Here is a 24,629-nt window from a genome sequence, read left to right on the forward strand (position 1 = left end):
AATTTCCCAAATCTGAAGAATGAAATGGAAAATCAAGTCCAAGAGGCTTATAGGACTCTAAATACACAAAATTACAACAGACCCACACCAAGGCACATTATAATGAAAATACCTAACATACAAAATAAAGACAGAATCTTAAAGGCTGTGAGAGAAAAGAACCAAATTACATTCAGGAGGAAACCAATACGGATATCAGCAGATTTTTCAATCCAGACCCTAAAAGCTACAAGGGCCTGGAACAACATTTTTCAAGCTCTGAAAGAAAATGGATGCCAACCAAGAATCTTATACCCAGCAAAACTTACCTTCAAATTTGACGATGAAATAAAATCATTCCATGATAAACAAAAGCTAAAAGAATTTACAAAAAGAAAGCCAGCATTACAGAACATTCTCAGCAAATATTCCATGAGGAAGAGATAAAAAATAAAGAAGCAAATCAGCAAAGGGAGGAATTATCCTAAAGGAATTGTCAAATAAAGGAGGAACCAAGGTGTGTCAAAAAAATAAATAAATAAATAAAATTTTAAAAATGAACCAAATGACCGGGAATACAAATCATATCTCAATAATAACCCTGAATATTAATGGCCTGAATTCATCAATCAAAAGACATAGACTGGCAGATTGGATTAAAAAGAAAGATCCAACAATATGTTGCCTGCAAGAGACTCACCTCATAGAAAGACATACCCATAGACTAAAGGTGAAAGGATAGGGGAAAACATACCATGCACATGGACTCAGCAAAAAAGTTGGAGTATCCATCCTCATTTCAGATAATATGGACTTCAAGCCAAAGTTAGTCAGAAGGGATAAAGAAGGACATTTCATACTGCTTAAGGGAAGCATAAATCAGCAAGATATAACAATCATAAAAATCTATGCCCCAAACAGTGGCTCATCCATGTATGTTAAACAAATCCTTCTCAATTTTAGAAACCAAATAGACCATAACACAATAATACTAGGTGATTTTAACAATCCTCTCTCACCACTGGACAGATCTTCCAAACAAAAATTGAACAAAGAAACCATAGATCTCAATAACACAATCAATAATTTAGACTTAACAGACATTTATAGAATATACCATCCAACCAAGAGCGAATACACTTTCTTCTCAGCAGCACATGGATCCTTCTCTAAAATAGACCATATATTATGCCACAAAGCTAATGTTAGCAAATACAAGAAGATACAGACACTACCTTGTATTCTATCAGATCATAATGAAGTTAGAAATAAATGAAAGAGTAAAAAACAGAAACTACTCCAATACCTGGAGATTAAACAATATGCTATTATATGATGAATGGATAACAGAAGATATTAGGAAGGAAATTTAAAAATTCTTAGAGGTAAATGAGAACAAAGAAACATCATATCAAAATCTCTGGGACACTATGAAAGCAGTAATTAGAGGAAAATTTATTTCATGGAGCGCATTTAATAAAAGAAGTAAAACTCAACAATAAATGACCTAACACTACAGCTCAAAGCCCTAGAAAAAGAAGAACAGACCAACACCAAAAGTAGTAGAAGACAGGAAATAGTTAAACTCAGAGCTGAAATCAACGAAATTGAAACAAAAGAAACAATACAAAAAATTGACAAAATAAATAGTTGGTTCTTCAAAAAAATAAACAAAATTGATAAATCTTTAGCCACACTAACAAAGAAAAGACGAGAGAAAACCCAAATCACTAAAATTCGGAATGAACAAGGAAATATCACAACAGACACGACTGAAATACAAAACATAATTAGAAGCTATTTTGAAAATCTATACTCCAACAAAATAGAAAATTTCAAAGACATCAACAGGTTTCTAGAGACATATGAATTGCCTAAACTGAACGAGGAGGACATACACAATTTAAATAGACCAATTTCAAGTAATGAAATAGAAGAAGTCATCAAAAACCTACCAACAAAGAAAAGTCCAGGACCAGATTGGTTCTCAGCCGAGTTCTACAAAACCTTTAAAGAAGAGCTCATTCCAATACTTCTCAAAGTATTCCATGAAATAGAAGAGGAGGGAACCCTCCCAAACTCATTCTATGAAGCCAATATTACCCTGATACCTAAATCAGACAGAGACACATTGAGGAAAGAAAATTTCAGACCAATATCCTTAATGAACATCGACGTAAAAATTCTCAACAAAATTTTAGCAAATCGCATACAAAATCATATTAAAAAGATAGTGCACCATGATCAAGTGGGTTTCATCCCAGGGATGCAAGGTTGGTTCAACATCAGGAAATCAATAAATGTAATTCACCATATCAATAGACTTAAAGTCAAGAATCACATGATTATTTCAATAGATGCAGAAAAAGCATTTGATAAAATACAGCATCCCTTCATGCTCAAAACACTAGAAAAAATAGGGATAGTGGGAACATTCCATAACATTGTAAAGGCCATCTACGCTAAACCCATGGCTAATATCATTCTAAATGGTGAAAAACGGAAAGCATTCCCCCTAAAAACTGGAACAAGGCAGGGATGCCCTCTTTCACCGCTTCTATTCAATATCGTCCTTGAAACTCTAGCCAGAGCAATTAGACAGACCAAAGAAATTAAAGGGATAGGAATAGGAAAAGAAGAACTCAAACTATCCCTATTTGCTCATGATATGATTGTATACTTAGAGGAACCAGGAAATTCCACCAGAAAACTTTTAGATCTCATAAGTGAATTCAGTAAAGTAGCGGGATATAAGATCAATGCACATAAATCTAAGGCATTTTTATACATAAGTGATGAATCTTCAGAAAGAGAAATTAGGAAAACTACCCCATTCACAATAGCCTCGAGAAAAATAAAATACTTGGGAATCAATCTCACAAAAGAGGTAAAAGACCTCTACAATGAGAACTACTGAACACTAAAGAAAGAAATTAAAGAAAACCTTAGAAGATGGAAAGATCTCCCATGTTCTTGGATAGGCAGAATTAATATTGTCAAAATGGCCATACTACCAAAAGTGCTATACAGATTCAATGCAATTCCAATTAAAATCCCAATGATGTACCTTACAGAAATAGAGCAAGCAATTATGAAATTCATCTGGAAGAATAAAAAACCCAGAATAGCTAAAGCAATCCTTGGCAGAAAGAGTGAAGCAGGGGGTATCACAATATCAGATCTTCAACTCTACTACAAAGCAATAGTAACAAAAACGGCATGGTATTGGTATCAAAATAGACAGGTAGATCAATGGTACAGAATAGAGGACACGGACACAAACCCAAATAAATACAATTTTCTCATACTAGACAAAGGGGCCAAAAATATGCAATGGAGAAAAGATAGCCTCTTCAACAAATGGTGCTGGGAGAATTGGAAATCCATATGCAACAGAATGAAACTAAACCCATATCTCTCACCATGCACGAAACTAAACTCAAAATGGATTAAGGACCTGGAATCAGACCAGAGACCTTGCATCTTATAGAAGAAAAAGTATGTCCAGAGCTTCAACGTGTCGGCTTAGGACCAGACTTCCTCAACAGGACTCCCATAGCACAAGAAATAAAAGCAAGAATCAATAACTGGGATACATTCAAACTAAAAAGCTTTCTCTCAGCAAAGGAAACTATCAGCAATGCGAAGAAAGAGCCTACAGAGTGGGAGAAAATCTTTGCCACTCATACTTCAGATAGAGCACTAATCTTCAGAATCTATAAAGAACTCAAAACACTCTACACCAAGAATGCAAATAATCCAATCGACAAATGGGCTAAGGAAGTGAATAGACACTTTACAGAAGAAGATCTACAAGCAATCAACAAACATATGGAAAAATGTTCAACATCTCTAGTAATAAGAGAAATGCAAATCAAAACCACCCTAAGATTCCATCTCACCCTAATTAGAATGGCAATTATCAAGAATACAAGCAACAACAGGTGTTGGCGAGGATGTGGGGAGAAAGGTACACTCATACATTGCTGGTGGGGCTGCAAACTAGTGCAGCCACTCTGGAAAGCAGTGTGGAGACTCCTTAGAAAACTCCGAATGGAACCACCATTTGACCCAGCTATCCCACTCCTTGGCCTATACCCAAAGGACTTAAAATCAGCATATTACAGAGATACAGCCACATCAATGTTCATAGCTGCTCAGTTCACAATAGCCAGTTTGTTGAACCAACCTAGATGTCCTTCAATTGATGAATGGATAAAGAAACTGTGGTATATATATACAATGGAATATCACTCAGCCATAAAGAATGATAAAATTATGGCATTTGCAGGCAAATGGATGAAATTGGAGAATATCATGCTAAGTGAGATAAGCCAATCTCAAAAAACCAAAGGATGAATGATATCGCTAATAAGTGGATGATGACACATAATGGGGGGTGGGAGGGGTTAGTGTTAGGGTTAGAGTTAGGGTTAGGGAGGGGGGCAAGAATGGAGGAAGGAAGGACTGTATAAAGGGAAAAGAGGGGTGGGAGGGTTGGGGGGAAGGGAAAAAATAACAGAATGAATCAAACAACATTACCCTATGTAAATTTATGATTACACAAATGGTATGCCTTTACGCCATGTACAGAGAAACAACATGTATCCCATTTGTTTACAATAAAAAAAATCAAAAAAAAAAAACATAATGACAACTGAAAAAAAATAAAAACATATTTAAGGTGATAAAGAAAAAAAAAAAAGAAATGAATGAAAAAAGTACTAACTGGGACTTAGAATTAAACTGAGAGCTGAAATGAAGGAGAATGGACCAGAGATGACTCATTCATTCATTAACTTAAGTAATACCATGCACCTCTCTATGTACCAGGTTCAGCGTCAGGTCCTGGCTACATAGTAATGGAAAAAAAAAAAAAACATGCATGCCATTGTTGTGTTTACAGACTAGTTAAAACCATAGATGTAAAGATAATTTTTTAAAATTAAAATTCTTGGGATCTTTAAGGAATTTAGAGAAGATGGTAGCCAGATGTAGGGAGGGGAGAGAGTACCTAAAAGGGTGGAGAGGTGACAGCTGCTAGACAATGCAGGGTCACTCACTTAGACCAGACAAGCAGTTAGGTGAAGAATAATGGGAGGAACTACAGTTACCTTCTTGTCCCTTGCAACCCAGGTAGCGGCAGTCTCTTCCCTGATCCTGCAGGTACCTCTTCCTTTACCACGTGCCATCCTTGGTGTAGAGCTCAGAGCCTTTTCACATCTCCCACCTCAACCTCCTCCGAGGTATTACTGAGTAACGTGACTTTGCATGAAGATCCCCCACCCCATATAATAAGGTAGTCCCAACATCCTACATGTCCATTGTCCATTCTGACTTCAGTTTTATCTTTTGTTGGGTTTAGTTGGGATATTTTATTTCTTTCTCTCTCCCTTTTCCAACAGTACTCAGTTCCTGGATTCTTTCATCTTGAAATTCCCTTTAAGAATCTCAGCTTTCTCTTTCTCCTGTTAAGCAACTCAATCCTCATTGGTATGTTAGTTTACATACTAACTCTAGTTCCCTTTTGTAGAAACAAAGAGTTCTGTAGTTAGCAGGTTCCACCAGCCTTAGAACACACCTTTTGCTTGTTTAAAATGTCCTAAAGATTCACTTCCCTACCCACCTCCATTCTATCCTCTCATGCCTCCACGTCCCTTGTTGCTTTATTTATTTCATATATAGGTCTCTTTTCATAAAGAATTCCAGCAACAAAAACATCTTATTATAAGTTATTTTTGCAAGTGCTCAGAACAACCACTATTTTAAAGTTAACAGTAAGTTTTTCCTCTTAAGTTATGAAGGAGAACTCATCTGTAACAGGCGGAATAATATCACTTACACACACACACATATACACACATATCCCAAAGAGTCAAGTCTTAAGACCCATCACCTATGAATACAATACCCTTTATGGCAAAAGCAACTTTGTAGATGTGTTTAAGATCTTGAGATAGGGAGATCACTTTGGATTTTCTGAAGGGACTCGGTATAATTATGAGTTCTTATAAGGGAAAAGGGCAGGACAGTCAGTTCAGGAAAGACTCAATGGATCACTGCTGGTTTTAAAGATGGAAGGAGGTCATTCCACAGGACAAGGAATACAGGAGACTTCTAGAAACTGGAAAATGTAAGGAGACTCCAAGAGGAACACAGACCTGCCATCACCTTAACTTCAGTCCAATGAGACACATTTAAGACCTCTGATCTCTAGAACTATGAGGTAATGGATTCATGTTATCTGAAAGTACCACATTTGTGGTCATTTGTTATAGCAGCAATAGGAAACTAATACATCATCTCTGAGGCAAGACTAATTTTTTGTTTGGAAAAGGAAAACACTTTGAGGCAGCAGTTTGGTTAACAAAGATAAAGTCTCTTCTATTTTTGAATGTTGACACAAGGGGGAGTCAAGCCACTGTTTATTTAGGTAATAGCTGTTTCAGTGGCAAAAAGGGGTATAGAAAACAGAGGATAACAGAGCTGAGGCAGGTATAGACTTTCTTACACATCCTCCTGGTGGTCCCCCAAGGATACTGGAGGGCCCCCAAGGATACTGGAGGCCTGAAATTTTTGGACAGAGGGGATGACTGTAGGCAATTTTGCTTGTATGGAAAGATAACAGCTGGGCCCACAGTGGGTGACAGCATGGAACCAAGGAAAGTTCTGGCCTTTTATAGGAGCCTCTAATGGTGGCTAGGGCTTAAGATGTCCAGACCTCACTTAGGTTAATTCTCCATATGTTGAAGCTGTTGATACTAAATCTACTACTAAGTCCTGCTGAAATTTATGACCTGATCTTAGGAAAAGACCTCTGCCCACACACAGGACAGAGAACCTAGATAAAGGCTATTAGGTGGGAAAAGATGACCAAAAGGTCAGGGGTCAGAGCAAGACGACCAGCTGAAGTGACAAGCAATGGCCAGAACTCATTTCTGGCTCATACAAACATCCTTGGGGAAATCTCAAAAACACTTCTGGAGAAAAAGCCATGAAACACCAGAATTTCTGCAATCACCATCTTGGTTGGGTATTTTAAAAATGGTGACTGAAAGGTGGAGAGCTTGAGTTATGCGTATTTTTAAAGTCTCATTTTTAAAAACAAGAATGGGCTAGAGGAATTTGTATTTGAATAGCTCTATATCTCACTTAAATGTACTACAGAGAAGACATGCATTAATTCATTCATCCAGCACATTTACATGATATTGCTAGACAATTAAAGCAGACATGACAGAGATCCCCCAGGGTTTCTTTGCTTCAAACCTTGTCTTTTCTACTTTCTTCTTCTGCTCCATGTCCTTTTATTTTTTCTTCCTTTTTTGCCACCTCCTCCTCCCCTGAACCTTGATTGTCAGAGAAACTGCAAAAAATAACTCTTGAAAGAACTACTCTAGGGTTGTATCTATGATCCTGAATGAGATGCACAGTGCCAAGCTCAGGTTTCATGGCATCTGGGAAAGAAAGGAACACAAGAACCAACCAGAAGGACACCTGTTCATTTCTTCTCTTTGCCCCATAAAATGACAGAAGCTCCCTGATGCACATCAGTTGGACGAAGACTTTGACCACTAATGAATCACTTTAAACTAGCTTTTCTTTGTATCTTCCCTAAATTGGGCATTTCACTAGGGACTTTACACTTTGTCTCACTTAACCTTCACAAATAATCCTAAAATAGAAATATTATTCTCATTTTACAGATATCAATATTGAGGCCTAGGTAAATTGGATAACCTACCTCAAGTTTAAACAGCCAGTATGGTTAAGCCTGGATCTAGCAGACTCCAATCCCTGGTGCAGACTGAGATTGAAAACCAAGAGACAGTGGACAGTGGTATCAGGAAGCTGGGAGGGAAGGAAGAAGTGACTGCTTCCATGTACCAGGTCATCTGCCATCTGCTTTTACACAATACATCATTTAATCCATCCTTATAAGTTAGTGAAGAGGACACCATGATCTCCAATTCACAAATGAAGACATGGAGGTTCCAGAGGGTAAGCGTCTTAGATTCTGAGTTCACACAACCAGGCAGGGCTCTTGACTCTCTCCCCACCCTCTTCCTAGGGATGATGGACCACCCACCGTCCTTCCCTCACACACTGCCAATAGATCCTTCCCAACTTGGGCATGACTACCTCTGCCCTCGAACTTGTGAATTCTCAAAGAAGTGCCCTGCCTTGCCTCATGCTACTTCCTCATACCTCAATCAATCTAGAAAAAAAAGTTTATATTTCCCACTTTCACTTCCTCACTTCCTAGCAACAGGTTTAAGCCTGACTTCTGGCACAAACATTTCCCTGAAACTGAGCTAAACCTGTCAGAGATTCTTGAATAATCGAACCCAGTGGTCACGCTCAGCCTCCATCCTTCCTGTGACTTACACTGACTTGATAGCATTTACATGGCATTAATATATAAAACTGATGAAAATGGAGCTACTCTGATTTCAGCAGGGTGAGGGCCTGACCAGTTAACTCAGCCTTCTTTGTTCTTCTCCCTCCCTGCAGGACTCTCTGAAGTTCAGGGAAGCCCTGGAGCTCTGAGGAGCAGGAATTGAATACCACTTGTATTAGCCCAGGTTTTCCACAGAAATGCAAAGAAAAGAAAAAAAAAAAATATATATATATATATATATGTGTGTGTGTGTGTGTGTGTGTGTGTGTCCATATACATATGTGTGTATGTGCATGCATATCTGCATCTATATGGAGAAAGAGAAAAATACTGTGGAGGCTTGGCAAGTCCAAAATCTGCAGGTTAGGTCAGCAGGTTGAACACCTAAGGAAAAGTTGCAGTTTGAGTTCTAAGGTGGTTTTTTGGCAAAATTACTCTGCTCCTGAGGGATGTCAGTCTTTTTCTATCAAGGCCTTCAGTTGATTGAACGAGGCCTACCCACATCCTGTAGAAGAATCTCTTTTATTCAAAGTCTATTGATTTAAATGTAAATATAAATCTAAAAAATACCTTTGCAGAAGCATTTAGAATAAAATAGCTGTGTATCATGGTCTTTACAAACTGACACCTCAAATTAACTAACACCACTCTAGAGACCAAAGAACTCAGGATTTGACAGCAGTCTGAAAAGACACTTAATGCCCCCAAGCCCACCCTGTAACCCTGAGGAGGGTAATGAAGCCAGTGGTTGGATTGTACAAATGTTGGGCTTTGGCTAGAAGGAACAGTGGGTGGTTCAAGGAAGTTGACTGATAAATGGAAGAAAAAGACATTTGAGGGGCTGACACCAGGAACACAGATAAGAACATCCTATAGGCAGTTCATTAGAATTTACCTTCAACTCCAAATCCTTAAAAGAAAGGACAAGGAATCAGAGTTACTTGCATCCCCTAAAGGTTGTGAGTCCTTTAGAGATCAAGTCATAGACTCTTCTGTGTTACCACTGAACCCAGCCCTGAACTGGATGCTGGTTCAGTGGTTCAGGGAAGCTGCGTAAACATGTGGTGGGTGGCACAGGGTTGAAATCCACCCACACGGCATGTGTGTCTTCCTTCCTCTGTAAAGTCACACTCAGCGCTGAGCCCACAGCTCTCCACAGGTCTAGGGAGCAGCCATTACTGACATTTCTGTACTTATATTAGCCATTTCCAGTCAATTGCCATGGATACCTACAAGGGATGCAAGGTACCAACGTGGAGTGAAATTCAACTTTGAAAAATCTTATAGCACCATAGAAAAGTTTGCTTGTTTGTTGGATAGTTGTTCAAACATTAACGTTTTTCACACACAAAAAAATAGTCTGTTCTACTGTCAGTGGGATAAATAAATGAAGGGAACTTGTACTTGGCCTAGAAATTCTGAAATTTCTACACTGTGGTGTTTGCTTTTTTCCTTTTACAGATTTTGGCACCTGTCAACCTAACTCACACAAATTCTGAGTGAGGTACTTTCTCTCCGTTTTACAAATTTTATGACAATGCTATCTATTTCCTGTCAAATTAGTTCAATTCTCTTTTTATTAGCCCTTTGTTATATAGATCTATGGATAATTTTAATTCTATTGACCTTGTCTTTATTAAACCGATATCCTCTACTGGATTAAATTGGGTCATAAAAACTGTATCACGTTATTTTATGTAGCATAAATATAATGTCGGGTGTTCAGTGTACTGTCAAGTCTTGGGGGTAATGAATAACCAGCTTTCATCACCTACTGAGAATCGCTGACTCTCCTCCTGCTCCACAGCTGTGGCCCATGCCAGACTATTTTCAAAGTATACCATCTCTGCTTTCCCCTAAGAATCAGTGACACAGTCACCTATTCTATTTCAAACCAATTCTATCATCTCTCACTGGAAGAGGGAGGGATTGAGGGAGGGAGGAAAGAGAAAGGGGGAAAAAAAGGAAAATAAGTCCACAGTAGTCCACCTCTTTGTTCATGACTCAAATTCTCTTGCAAAACTATTCTTGGGCAGTGAGAAATCGAATGCTTTAATTTTGAGAAAGCATGTGGTCTGTTGATCGTGAACTGACTGATGGGACTTCTTTAATCTTCAGTGTCCTAATCAGCCAGGGACACCCACTCATTCAGGTAGCCATGGTCCTGGCAGCCTGAAAGGACTGAGATCAAGTCATGATAAGACAGCGCCCCCAGAGGACAAAATGGGAATGGCAGAAGCTAGGAAATTGATCCAAGTTCCAGAGGCATAATGCCCAGGTGAGGTCTCTCCAGTGCTCAGTCAGGCTAGAGCCTTTGGGCTGAGGGGAAGCTTTCTGTAAGAGAAGAGCATCCCTGTGTTCATCCTAAACTGGGAAGAATGGGAGGGAGGACAGCTATAGAGAACTCCACTTTCTGAAATAAAAAATGTTGATGGCTACCTGGGCTTTTGAAGCCATTTCATGAGGGGGTTAGGGACTCTATACCCAAGACCAGTACAGTACAGACTCTGCAGGGGTCTTATTTCTGTCACCCTTTCCATGTGTCTCTATAGAGACCTACAGTAGAATCCTTAAAACACAAAAGATCTGGATGCTTTTCTGGGAGCAGGGAGGAAGCAGAGCGCTGGGAAAACTGCAGGCCACAGTGCATCCAAGCCTAGGGGAAGGAGACCAGGGGGAGAGCAAGTGAAAGTTCTGCAGGAAGGAAAAGTGGGTAGTCCCACTAGGATTTGGGTCAGGAAAAGGGAAAGGAGCGAGTAGGGAGCTGGCTAAGCCTGAAAAAACACCATGGGGCAGAGCAGCAGAAATGCCCTGCCTAGAGCTCCTGACATCATTAGCCAACTGGCGGGGTCTCATCAGGGAGGTGAAGCCATCTGGGGCCAAAGAATCCTGGATTCAATCTCTGCCATCTTTGACTGTGCAATGTGGGCCAGTGTCTTCCTTCCCTGTACCTTCATAAAATGGATATGATGATAATTCTAGCTTTTTAATGTTGTGGTGATTCCTTTTCTCCATTTCCCCCCCTGCCTTGATATTTAAATTTCTTGGAAATATTGATATCTCAAAAATCATTTGGAGAAGAAGAAGAAAAAATAAACCATACCTAGACTACTACCTAGATATGGAGAGTTGGCTTGGTCCTCATCCTCCCAGAGTAAGTTATTCCAAGATAAACAGCGATGTCCTGGCCAGCTTGGACTCCTCACGGGCCGGGGTGGCGGGTGGCGGTCATCCTTCAGGACTCAGAGTTTATGCTGTTGGTTTCCAAGTCAACCACTGTTTCATTAAGAATTGTATGAATCCATTTGTCATTAGACTGGATAAGGTGGCATCTGGATTCTGAAGTTACAATGTGTTCCCAGACACTTCTCCATCTGACTTAGAAGGGACTGTTTTAGATGGTGATAATGAAGGCAGGAAGCTCCCAGAGAGAGGGTTACTCACAGGCAGAGCTGTCAGTGCCCTGAAAAAGTGCAGGGATCTGGCAGGTTGAGAACACAGCTCCTGTACAAACAAAGCAGCAATTTCAAGCTGCCTTGGCCCAGGACGGGGTGTGTGTGTGTATGTGTGTGTGTGTGTGTGTGTGTGTGTGTGTGTGTGTGTATGTATGAGAGAGAGAGAGAGAGAGAAGGAGGCATGGGCAGAGATGCCTAACTGTTCCTTTCTAACACATTGGCTTAGTTTATATTTTCCATCTCCCACCAGGACTGTGGCAACAATCTCCTGTAAAGAAACAAAAGTAAAACACAGAAACTTCCAGGTTTGTGAAGAGAAGAAAATCAAGGTAAGTAGAGGTCACTGGCTAAAGAGTCCCTGGCCAAAGTTTCCTATCTTCCATCTAGGACACTCTCTCCTGCCACTATATCAACCCTAAAAAGCAGGGGGACAGGAATAGTTCCCACTTTATGATTCTGGCACAAGCATGGGCTAAACCCTTAGCTCCATTTAGCACAGCTCTGAAGGATGACATTGCAAAGAAAATCACTCAATCCAGAGAGAGAGAGAGAGACAGAGAGAGAATAGCAAGAACTAATTCTCCAAGGTACAAGTAACATAAGAAATAGCATGGTTTTCAGAGTTTCTGATACTAACAAAATGAGCTGCTGGTTCCATAGGAATGGAGACAGTGAGGTATCCTGAACCCATCTTTGCAAAATGGCAGTGGGAAATTCTAGGCCCCAGAGAGCTGGCAGTCCTTCCCTGAAATGGCCATATTGCTTTCCTGCCCAGCTCCCAGCCTAGCTCCTTCAGCAAGCACCATTTTGTTTTCTCTTATATAAATTATTATAAATTATATATAAATAATCATGGCACATTTATGTTCCTGCCAGTTTCCTCTCCAGGTTGGACCAAAAGAAATTGTTTCTCTTCCTGAGCCCATGTGAACCCTTCCTTCAACCCTACTTTCATTTCTGAGACACATACCTATTCTCCAGGTTATTGACAGGTCTGTTATTGACTGGAGTATATCACAAGGAGAGAAAAAAGAAATTCCAGAAATGTGGAGAGACTAATTATGGGACAGGATCATGAAAATAAGGACTTCATATGGACACAGACTCATTATTTCGTCTTCAATGGCTGTTTTCCACATCTTATCTTTATGCCAGAGTAAACATAGTTGGTTCTCTTGGCAATGGGGTGGGGCATGATAAAAGTTAGTGGGGAAGGGAAGTTCTTATTCATAAAATTCAAAAAATTAGGTGAATGAGTGTCTTATTTGGGGTTTCTAAAAGTCTCAAACTGGTTGACTTATCAATTATAGAAAGTTATTTATCATGGTTCTGGATAATGGAATAGGGTCCCAAGCAGCAAAGTCAGGTTCTGTGAGGCCTGGTTACAATTATACACTGTTGACATCTCCTTGTATCTTTACATGGTGGATGTTTTAGTCAATTTTCAGTCACTATAACAAAGTACATGACAAATTGAACTTAAAGAAGTAAAGATTTATTTTTGCTATGGTTTCAGAGGTTTTTATCCATGGTCGTTTGGTCTCATAGCTTTAGGGCTTTGCTGTGGCAGAACATCATGGCAAGGAGCATGTGGTAGAGTAGATCTGCTCATCTCATGGTGGCCGTGAAGCAAAAAAAAGAAAGCAAGGAAAGGGTCAGAGGCAAGACACCTTCCAGGGAACACCTCCAGTGACCTACTTCCTCCAATTATACCCTACTTCCTATAGTTTCTAACACCTTCCAATTGTCCATTCAATTATGAAACCATCAATGGACTAATGAGTTCTTATGATCCAATCACTTCCCCAAAGCCCCAGCACTGAACTTTGCTACCTTGGGGATCAAGCCTTTAACACATGAGCTTGTGGGAGGCATTCCATATCCAAACCATAATGGTGGGGAAAGGAATGAGAAAGTTCTCGGGGTCTCTTTCTACCCTCATGATCTAATTGATTCCCAAAAGCCCCACCTCCCAATAACATCATGGGGTGGAGATTAGGATTCCAACAAATGAATTTTAGGGAAATACAAACTTTCAGCATACTGTAGTAAATTTATGCTTGGATAGTTTTTCATTGGTCATTATGATGCTTTCCCTAACCTTTCGTCCTGTGGTAGTCTCCAAAGATAGCTGCCATAAATGACTTCCCTCCACATACACCCATGGCATTTCTCTCATCAAGAAGTGAAATCTGTTTCCTCTCATTATATCTGATCTGGACTTGTGTTCTAATTTAATAATAGAATGTGGTAAAAGTTACATCCTAGGACTCCCAAACCCAGGCCTTAAGAGAACTAGCAGCCTTTATGTCCACCCTGATAGCAGCTATCTGCCAGACAAAGTCTGAGTCCCCTGAGAAGGACACACTGGGAGGAAGCCCAAGCAATCCAGGTGCAGATGTCACATAGAGCTGAGAGCTGCCTGCTAGCACCCAGATCTTCCAATCATCCCAGATGAATCAACAGGCAGGCAAGCAAAGAAACCATATTGGACTTTCAGTCCTAGCAGACAACACATAAAGCAGGAGAGTCCTCTAGGTAAGCCAAGTTCAGTCTACAGAATCATAAGAAATCATAAATTACTATTGTTTTAAGTCACTAAGTTTCAGTGTGACTTATTACATAGTGATAGATGACTGAAGCACCACCCACCCTATTCCATAGTAATTCATTCCCTCATTTGAGATATTTTAGGTATTTTTATACATGCACTTACAATTGTTGGTTCGCTTATTAGTATTCTTTCCAAGTCCTTAAAAGCAAAGGCAGTGTCTTAAACATCTCTGATTTCCCCAGATAGCAGGTGTACACTCATTAGTTGTTGGAGAGATAACTAACTAGATGGATGGATGGGTATAAAGTGATGAATATAAAAGTCCTTTTCTGACAAAAGGTCAAAAGGAATGACTTGGCTTAAGGGAAGGGTTTCTTCTCACAACCTCTTCCTTTGATATTAGAAAGGAAATAAAATAATTTAACACAAAAATACAGAGAATTTGGAACCTGAATGTGAGAGAGAGAACTCCATCTCAGCCATGTATAGTTATTTATCAAAGATGAGTTTGAAGATAGTAACCAAAATAGTTAATGCACCCAAGGAAAGCACTGCAAAAAGGCATAAGAATAACTACAAAGGAGAAAACGTTTCTGGGCATATCAGTCATAGGCAAAGGTTGTTGAAAGAAATGTCTAAGAGGGAAAATCATCATCTTATCCAGAGAGTAAAAGAGATTCAAAGGAATAAATTGAAGTTTTTCATCTACTAAATAGACATGGTATAGATTCAGACTTTAGAGAAATCAATAGTTTGCCAGAAAGGTCAAATTGAAATAATCAATGAAGTGAACTTATGATTAAATATAAAAATAGTCGTATGATTTTTTCAAGTGGTAAGATTCAAAGTGCTTGGCTAATGTAGATGAGGTGAGACATGCACCATCTATATACACAAATTATCACCAAATGCTTTCATGCATCCTACTATTTTCATGTACCAAGAGGTCAAAGGCAGAGATTGTAGGGCATAGAAATTTTTAAAAATAAGTCTTTGCAAATTACTTTGAAAACTGAAGACAACAAATTAGCACTGATATCAGTTTATTAGAATTGTCATAGATTATTCAAAAAATAAAACTTTTATGTGACAGTCATTAATTTATAATCACCACCCTTAAGAAGCACCATGTTACCTTTTTTCTTAAAATTATATTAAATCTGACTCTTCCTTCACTAGCCAGCCTCCTTTACCCTGGTGTGTTACATAGTCCAGAACATTCTGCAAGGGACAATACTAGTAACAACTGATACACCCCTTGTCTACATACACATGCTCCCTTGAAAGTGGGAAATTCCATGGATTGTATTCCTGAGTGAAAATATACTTTAGTCAAAAAATTTTTAAGATATAAGAAGTCTAACAAATTGCCTTTCAAAAGGTAATGGGCGAATAGCTCATCCCGTAGAGCGCTTGCCCAGCGTGTGCACAGACCTGGGTTCGAATCCCTGGTGCCCGGGAGAAGAACCAAAAGGTACTTTATTACTCACAGTTCCCAAGAAGAGGGGCACACCATACCACAGGATACCACGTGGGAAAGAATCAAGTTCACTCAGGAGGTGAAGGGGACTGTGAGTAAGAGCCTGCGCTGTGATCACCACAGGAAAGAACAGGCAAGGCAGGCTAAGCGAGGGGGCTTAGGATTGGAGAGTTCGAATCATTTCGGAGGGCTCTGGGGCATAGCAACTGTACCTAGTTGTCTGGTGGTTGACCCTGGGATGATCAGGGAAGGTGATGGATAGTGGCCCAGAGTGTGAGAGTTCCTTAAAGAAGGTGGGGAAGATAGGGACACTGGATTGATAAGTTTGCATTTGAAAAACTTTCTCATGGGTAGTTATTTACTCTCCAGAAATTTACTCTCTAGAAATTAGCTACCCTGACTTCCACTACTTACTTCAGCAAGTCCCCAGTTGTCAAAACAGAATATAGAAAATAAAGGACATAGTTACTACAGTGCTAAGGTTGGGCCCAGGGGTCTTTGTGGAGCCTGGGATCCCTAAAAGTTGTCTTTTCATTTTTGAGAACCTATCACTTCCCAAGAAATCATCATCTTCTCAGCTTTAAGAATATTTATCCTTCCCCATATCAGCTACTTCAACTTAAACCCTTCCACATCATTAGGATGCCTTCCCACGGTATTTTTTTTAATTCAACTCAAATTGGCTTTAGAAATATTATTGGCTCACTTACTGGTAGGAAAGATTTCAGACATTGTTTTATTTTTTCATTTTTAAAAACCAGAATGTTTATTGGGTGGCTAATTGTTGAAACTCTTCAGATGAACTAAATACTACAACAACTGCCCTCTAGGTTTAGGAGTTAGTTGTTCCTTCATGGAATCCATGTCAGGCATCATTATATAAGAGTTCTAGCCCCTTGTGTGTGGTTTTTAAACATTTCTATGAATTCTTTGCTATTTTTCTTTTCAAAAAGTGAAGACTGATTTCCCTTTCTTTGAATAGGGACTCCATTTAATGCCTCACTTCTAATGAACAGAATGTATGACTTTTGGGACTAATAGACATTGAGATGTCCTTCTTCCTTTCTCTTTGTGATTTACTCAGAAAAACCAGCTATCATGGCATGAGGACACTCAGACAGCCCCATAGAGAAGACCTGAGGTTGCACGTCAACAGTCATCGCAGACCTGCCATCTTTGTGATTTGTCACCTTAAAGCAAGGTCCTCCAACCCCAGACAAATCTCCTAAATGTAACAGGGGCTCCTCCTTTGGGAGTTGTTCTTTGTAGTTACTTCCTCTTCCTTGACTGGCATTCTAAATTCTAAAGAAAAGTTGTACCTACATGATCAAGATGTTAACTACTAAATAATCTTTCTTTAGACTTACAGAACCTAGAATATCTACTGGCCTTTATATAACGTCAGAATGTATAAAGCCCCTCTTTGTTAGTTTTGTGTATTAACTAATGCAAAGTGTGCAAATTGCTGAGATTTAACTTGCAGAAAATTAATATGTTTTTCTGAAGAATTACATGAACTAGACCCCAGAGGTCTAGATCGATTGCTATGTTCCAGCCAGGAAGGAAGGAAGGAAGGAAGGAAGAAAAGAAGAAAGGAGGGAAGAAGGGAGGGAGGGAGGGAAGGAAGGAAGGAAAGAAAGGGAGAGAAAGAGAGAGAGAGAGGTGGGGAAGGAAGAGGGAGAAGGGGGAAAGAAAGGGGGGGGGGAGAGAGAGAGAGAGAGAGAGATATGCTTAGATATACTTTCCAGAAACCCTGGGCTTTTGAAGACAGAGGGATGAATGATTGTTGCCTTTAAGCAATGGATGCTTTCCAATGCCAAACAAATTCCCCCTGAGACAATAGGAATAAAAGGCCAGGCTTCCCTTTTTGTCTTGAGGGAACAGGGATTTTGAGGAAAAATATAATCACAACAAAATACAAATCATTACAGATGTTAGTGGTTCTCTGATGACTTCCAAATCTTATCTCTATCCTGAAAGCTCTTCTCAAACTCTAGATCAAATGTACAATTGAATGTTGACATTTCTACTTTAATATCTAATAGTCATCTCCCAGTAGCCATATCCAATTTGAGATCCTGATATTTTTCCACACACATGCTCATGCTCAGAATCCAATCTAATAGGAAATCATGCCATCTCTACTTCCAATCTACAATGTCTTCCTGCTACCTTGGGTCACCATCATCTCTCACCTCTATGACTGCCTCTGAGCTAGCTTTCCTTGCTTCCTGATGGGGAGAGATGATCCCCTGACACCCCAACTCTCACTACCTCCAGTACCTTTCCTTACTCTTTTTATCTCCTAAACTTGCCATCAACCTTGCCACCTTGGGCCTTGTGCCCATTTCCTCAGCCCATCAGGGTCATCTTCTAGCACAACTTGCATAATCCCTTTACTTTCTTCAAAGCTTGGCTCAAATCTCAGTCTAAACAAGCCCTGCCTACATTGCCCTGTTTAACACTGGGACCTGCACAGCTCTATCCTGCCCACTACCTTACCTTCCCAATTTCCTCTAAACTGATCCTATTTTCATTTTTTCCATAGCACTTATCATATTTTTTATAATATGTCTATTAATTATGTTTATCATCCACCACCATCCCCTGTACCATGTTAAGTTCCATGGCAGCATGAATCTTTGCACATCTTTTTTACTGCTGTATCCCAAGTACACAGAACAATGTCTGATGATCTGGACCTCAAAGTAGGTACTCAGTACTTACATATTTGTTGAGTGAATGGCCAGCTATTTACCTCCCCAATCCTATGATGGGGGTATCTCCTTTCACCCCCATTTGCTGAGGTTCAGCAATTTGCTAGATATTACAAAACAAGAGGATGAAGAGATGGGATTAAAGCCAAACCCCTTTTATTCCCTGCAGACCCTTCCTGCATCTGATCTTATAGAATCTCTATAATTAGAGATTAATTATGGGATATGAACCCCTTTCCCTAAAATTCACATGACAGGGACTGAGTGGGGTAATCATGACTCTTACAGTCACACTATATCCCAATGGACCAGTGTGACCAAATGTGCCCAAGATCTCCTCCACTGGGGACTGAGGGCTCAGGCATAACTGTGGCCATCCCCACTCTTCACTGAATGCTCAAGTTCTTTTTGGGGCAATAGCTTTAGAGATCAATTCAGAGTTGAGGGAAAGGAGTGTTCAGGGATTATCTGGATTCCCTTCAGCCCACCACTTCAGGCTTCCTTAAGGGCAGCTACTAAACTCTGGTCAGCAAATTCACCTGCCCACTCTCTGCATGCCCCTTTCCTTCAGCTGTAACTTAGAATATAATTATGGAAATTTTTTTAAATCAGAGCAGATTTCATTAAGTTAAAGAAAATATAAAAATTATGAATATGACTTGGGGCTAGGAATGCTATCAGGGAAATGAGGTTCTTAACTTATGTGATTTGACATCTGGGAAATATATTTAGTAATCACTTTTGTAATAGTTTCCTCAGAAAATATCTTCCTCTTAACTATTTCCATCTTTACCTAAGCCTATTAAATCTGTGTACCCTCTCAGAAAAATAAAAAGAAAGAAATTGATAAATCCCTATATATATTTTTGAAATATTTGTGCTTAATGTTTCTGACCTTACTCCTTCATTGAGTAGTTAATGAGCAAAAAATGTTTCTGTTTTATCAGCATAAGTCCAGAAATTTGTGTTACTCTGAGAAGTAATAGAGTGACTTTATCTGGGGAGAGACTGGTGAATCTGGCATTTAATAACAGTAAAAAATACCCAGGGCACACCTCCTCCCTTCACCCCCATCAGCCACTTATCCCCTCTATGACTGCCCAACACTGGTTTTGCCCACCAGGAAGAACCTCCCTACCCTACTTCACCACAGGACAAGGTCTAAAAATGAAGGCTGATGTAAATGGGGGACCCAAACCAAATTTATCCAAAGTGAATAAGGTTTATATTCAAATCTTGGTTATACCTAAAAAAAAAAAATAAATCTCCCTTCTGATTCCAATATTATAATTCAAATTAGATTAGGTGGTTCAATCTTGAACTTCCAATGTACTCTAATAAGTCCCATAGCACAACAGTTGACTCACTTTGAGAATTTTATCTTGTTCTTAGGGTCTTTGTCTCTCCAGCCAATAAGGTCTTGGAAAGTGAGACCTTCTCTAAACTCATTTACTAATGTAACCACTGTGATGGACACATGGTAATGTTTGCTGGATAGGATGAAAGAATTATTGAGTTAATTAATTAATAATGTGATAGAGGGGCATTTGTAAATAATGCATATAGAAAAAAATTGATTAGTAAGACTGAATGAAGGTTGAATCCGTTGCTTCCAAAAAACAGACTTGAGTTCTGGTCACCAGGGAGATAGCCTATGGTATATAACTGGCAGCCACTGAACTTATTAAACTGATTACAAATCTTGGCAGGAATGCTGCTAAAGAAGCTTTATGGATTGCTGTCCAATGACCCTGAACATTCTATTCATTGAAAAGAACCAAAATGGAATGGGCTACCTCTGGGGTGGTAAATGCTGTGTCATTCTGAAGTGGAATGCCATTTTCTGAAGGGCCTCATGCATCAGGTAGGGAATTACACGAAAAATGCCTTACAGTTCCTTTAATGTGTCACTTTACAAATGTGGCCTTGAGGGACAAACACTTTAGGAATCAGAATATGGATTCTTCAGAAGTTGTTGCAGGGCCGTGCATCTGGAGCAAGTCTAGAACAAACAGAAGCCTAGAAAAGAATACTCCCAGGGGTGCTCCCATCTCATAAGGAGGTGCTCCTGACTGCCATTGCAAGGAAAAACTTAGGTAATGATGAACGATTCCACAGGGTAGTGAATGAAGAGAGATGAAATAACATAGTATTTTTAGAAATGTTTGATTGCTGGTACCCCCACTTGGCCCAGATTGGTATGGATTAAAGGTGTTAAAATAATTGGGAAGATATTAGGTGAGATGGTTCTAGGGTCTTGAGTTCTGTAATAGTTAATTTGAATCATCAACTTGATTGAATTAAGAGATGCCAATGATTAAGAGACTTCTGAGTGTGTCAATGAGGGTGTGTCTAGACTGCTTGGAATATGGGATAGTGAACTGAAGTGGAGACCCTCCCTAAGCATGGGCAGCACCACCCAATAGGATGGTAGCTAGGATGGAATGAAAGTTGGAAGAACAAGGAAGCAGATGCAGATGCAAGCTCAACTCTTCTTGAACAGGTTCTTGATTGCTACTTCAATTATCTGAGGATATTGGACTCTCACTTCTTTATTCTTCCAAAGTAGACTCTGCCAGTGATTCTCCAGGTAGTTTTCAGAAGCTGTGGTCTTGGACTAGTATAACACTGTTGATCCTCCTTGTTCTGGGGCTTCCTTCCACCTCTTGGACTACGCAGTTGCTGGTTCTTCCAGGTCTCCAGCTGCAGATGGTCATTGTAGACTATCCAGCTTCTGGTCGCATAAGCCAATTTAATAAACCCCCTTTTTATAATCATACTTCCTGTTGATTCTGTTCCTCTAGAGAACCCTAACACAGATTCCTATGTAAATAAATCAAAACCCCAATTCAATGTTAACAGTAAAATTAACCTTCACCAACACAAATTACCATCCAGCTCCAAATAGGGAATTACTAGTTAGAAAGATTATACCCACATAAAGCAAATGTCTAGCTATAGTCAATCAAGAAATTTCTTCACTTCCGCATTTAGCCTGTACAAGCTCACTGTTCACGCTGCTGGGGCAAAGCTCGCGGAACATCTTTGGATGCTAAGCACTGCCCAACTCATGAATGATTCTTTCCTTAAATAAATAAAAGCTGTTAAATTTAATTTGTCTAAAATTTTTTAAAGGAAATATCTGTCACCTCATCTGTGCTAGCTATTATTTTAAACTGATGTTGAAAACTCACCATCTTCCTTTCTTCATCTCCTCCATAAAGGTTTTTTGTTTTTATTTTGTTGGTTTATTGTTGTTCTTGCTTTACATCTGTCTTTTCTTCCTTCCCCTTCTGTAATATCACCTTCCCTGTGCTCTATGCAGTTTGGATCTTTAAATTTTAGACCTGGAAATCTATGATTTTAGGATTTGTAAAATTCCCTTTGTTCTTGGAATGAGACTGGAATTTGCCCTTATAGCAGTCTCTGCTTTTGTATTTTTTTAATCAAGTAGAAGTTTGGCAGGTATCCACCCAAGAAGTAATTTTAACACAGATTCTCTCAGACTCTTAGTTAAATATCCAATATAGTAAAGAAAAATTAATTAATTAATTAATTCAACAAATATTTATGTGACTGTGTGTCAGACTCCATGTTCAAGGCTTGGTAGTACTTCCGAGGCAGCTGAGACACCTTTAACAGGGCATGTTTTAATCCCAACATTGGAAACCTTGACATTTGGAGTAAGATTGCCCATTCAGGATTAAAACTTGAGCATTTTTTGCCACCATTTGCATCTTTCTCCTTTGCTCTGAGTTGCCTTGGATTCCAGGAACAAGTGTAATTGATAAATATCTTGTGACAAGAGTCAAAACTACCCCTGAGACCACAGTAACTTTCTTATCTCTGACAAGTCCCCATCTGAAGAATCTAGAGAGAATGGTCAACCAGACCACAATTTGACTAAAACTGCTTTACTGTGTATATTATTGGTCCCCCTTGTCTATATATCTTATGGCAGTAGCCTGAAGACAGGATTGGAAAACTGGTCCCCTTTGTTTTTCCCATATGGGCATATTGATTAAAGTTCTTTTCCTGCTTTTCATCATTTACTTTTTCCATTTGATTTTTGGGGCAAGGGGTGAACCAAATTTGTTGGAGCCCCCAGCATCAGATGTCTGGTCTAGGACTCTGGTAACAAAAACAGCCCCACATGCTCTTGGACAACTGATCCTCCATACCTCTATGATTTGTCTTAAAGGGGTAGCATAGATCAGAATTCTCCTTGACAAGATCCCCACCCTCCTTTCCCCTTAAATACCTACAATTTCACCCCAGTCATCTGTCTTGGGACACCATAACTAAATGGAGCATGCCCTTCATCTCCCTTTTGTCAGGCATTAATAGAAACTCAGGACCCTCAGTTTACCTTAATCCTCCAGATCTAATCCCCAGGATGCTCTGTACATTCTTATCCTATCTCATAACCCTCTTCAATTTGTAAAACCACCTACCATCTAGAATACAGGTCATAATAAGCAATATCTTCTAAACTGTGGACCCTTCTCTAAGGTCTACCTTCAACTTCTGGCTCTAACTGAACCTGGATCTTCCCTGAAGATGCTGTTCCTCTGCAGCCCTCTCAAGGGATGGCCATTTTATTCTCCACATCAGTGAGCTGATGTGGGGTGGCTCCTCCCTATTGCTTCCCAGGCATTCTCCTCTCACCTCCCCTAAAAGTTATGACTTTGACTCTCATATTTTTACTTCATCAGTTACTATCCATCACTGTGGCCTGTACACTGAACCCTGGGAAACTCCCACTTTGTTTCTTCAACATCTGAGACATCTCCATGTCTCTCCCTCCAACTCTCCTTCAGTCTTAGGTTACCTTAAGATCTGCATGTTCAATTCTTCTAAAACCCTGACCTCTGGTTTCCTGCCTTCCTATCCTCTAATTATCCTTACTTTGTGGAAATACATAAAGAGCTTGCTATGTAGGGTCAAGGGGAAAACAATAGAAATGCAACGGCATTGGTTTGGATACTTAAAATGGAATTGGGAGGCCATTGTTAATCAGATCTCAGACATATCTGAAGCCGAATCTTTGAATTAGGCTGCCTGCATTCATGTGAGCTGACCTTTGGAGTGGACCAAAATACATTTTCCTGAAACATTGTCAACCTCTATTGACCTTCCGTATAAGGGCCACCTTCCCCAAACTATCTAGAGACTGACCCAATCCCTTTCTTATAAGACAGATTAACCTTTACCAACATCAGTCATAATCCCTGACTAACTCCCTTGCAATTTAAAGTTATAAATGCAGCCACCATTTTGTTAAACCTTGCAGTACATATTCCAAACTGGGTTTTCCCAGACTGAAATCCTAATTAGCTCCAAAGAAATGTAGCTTCTCTGTTCTTGACTACACTGAGTTTATTCTTGGTCTACAGTAGCAAGGGAGTAAGCAACTGAGTCAATGAATGAGTCCCTGCCAAGATGCAAAGGCAGGCATCTTTATAGAAAAAAAAAGGGGGGGGTAGGGGGGAAAGGCTTCTGGTATGTTCTGCTTGGAGGTTATTGCCTGAAAAGCTAGATACAGGCTAACTAGATGTGGGGCATTTTCTGTGATTGGTTTGGAAGCATAGTTGTCTTCCTCTAGTTCATCCTGAGTTGGAGGTGGGACAAGAAATAGGGAAGCAGGCAATCATTGACCAAGTTCTGATCAATGTGGGTATGTGGTTGCAGGAGTTGTGGTTGACTTTACTGGCTGATTGCTACAGAAGCTGGGGGTCAGAATTCTATTGTCATTTATGGTTTGTTTACATATTCAGTCTCAGCCTTCATCCTTTCTCAGTCACTCATTTCCATGGTCATGATCCTAGACCATATGATTACCAATAACTATAATTCAGATTCGGGCATTCCTTTTCCTATCCTCCTGTTTTTTCTAATTCGTTCTTTCTGGCACTCCAATAGTTCATACCAAGACCTACAATCCATTTATTCTATCACCTTTTACTATTAAAAACCATTTGACCCAGCTATCCCACTCCTTGGCCTATACCCAAAGGACTTAAAACCAGCATACTACAGAGAT

This window comes from Sciurus carolinensis, chromosome 11 (genome assembly GCF_902686445.1).
Source record: "Sciurus carolinensis chromosome 11, mSciCar1.2, whole genome shotgun sequence".
NCBI classification, from domain to species: Eukaryota; Metazoa; Chordata; class Mammalia; order Rodentia; family Sciuridae; genus Sciurus; species Sciurus carolinensis.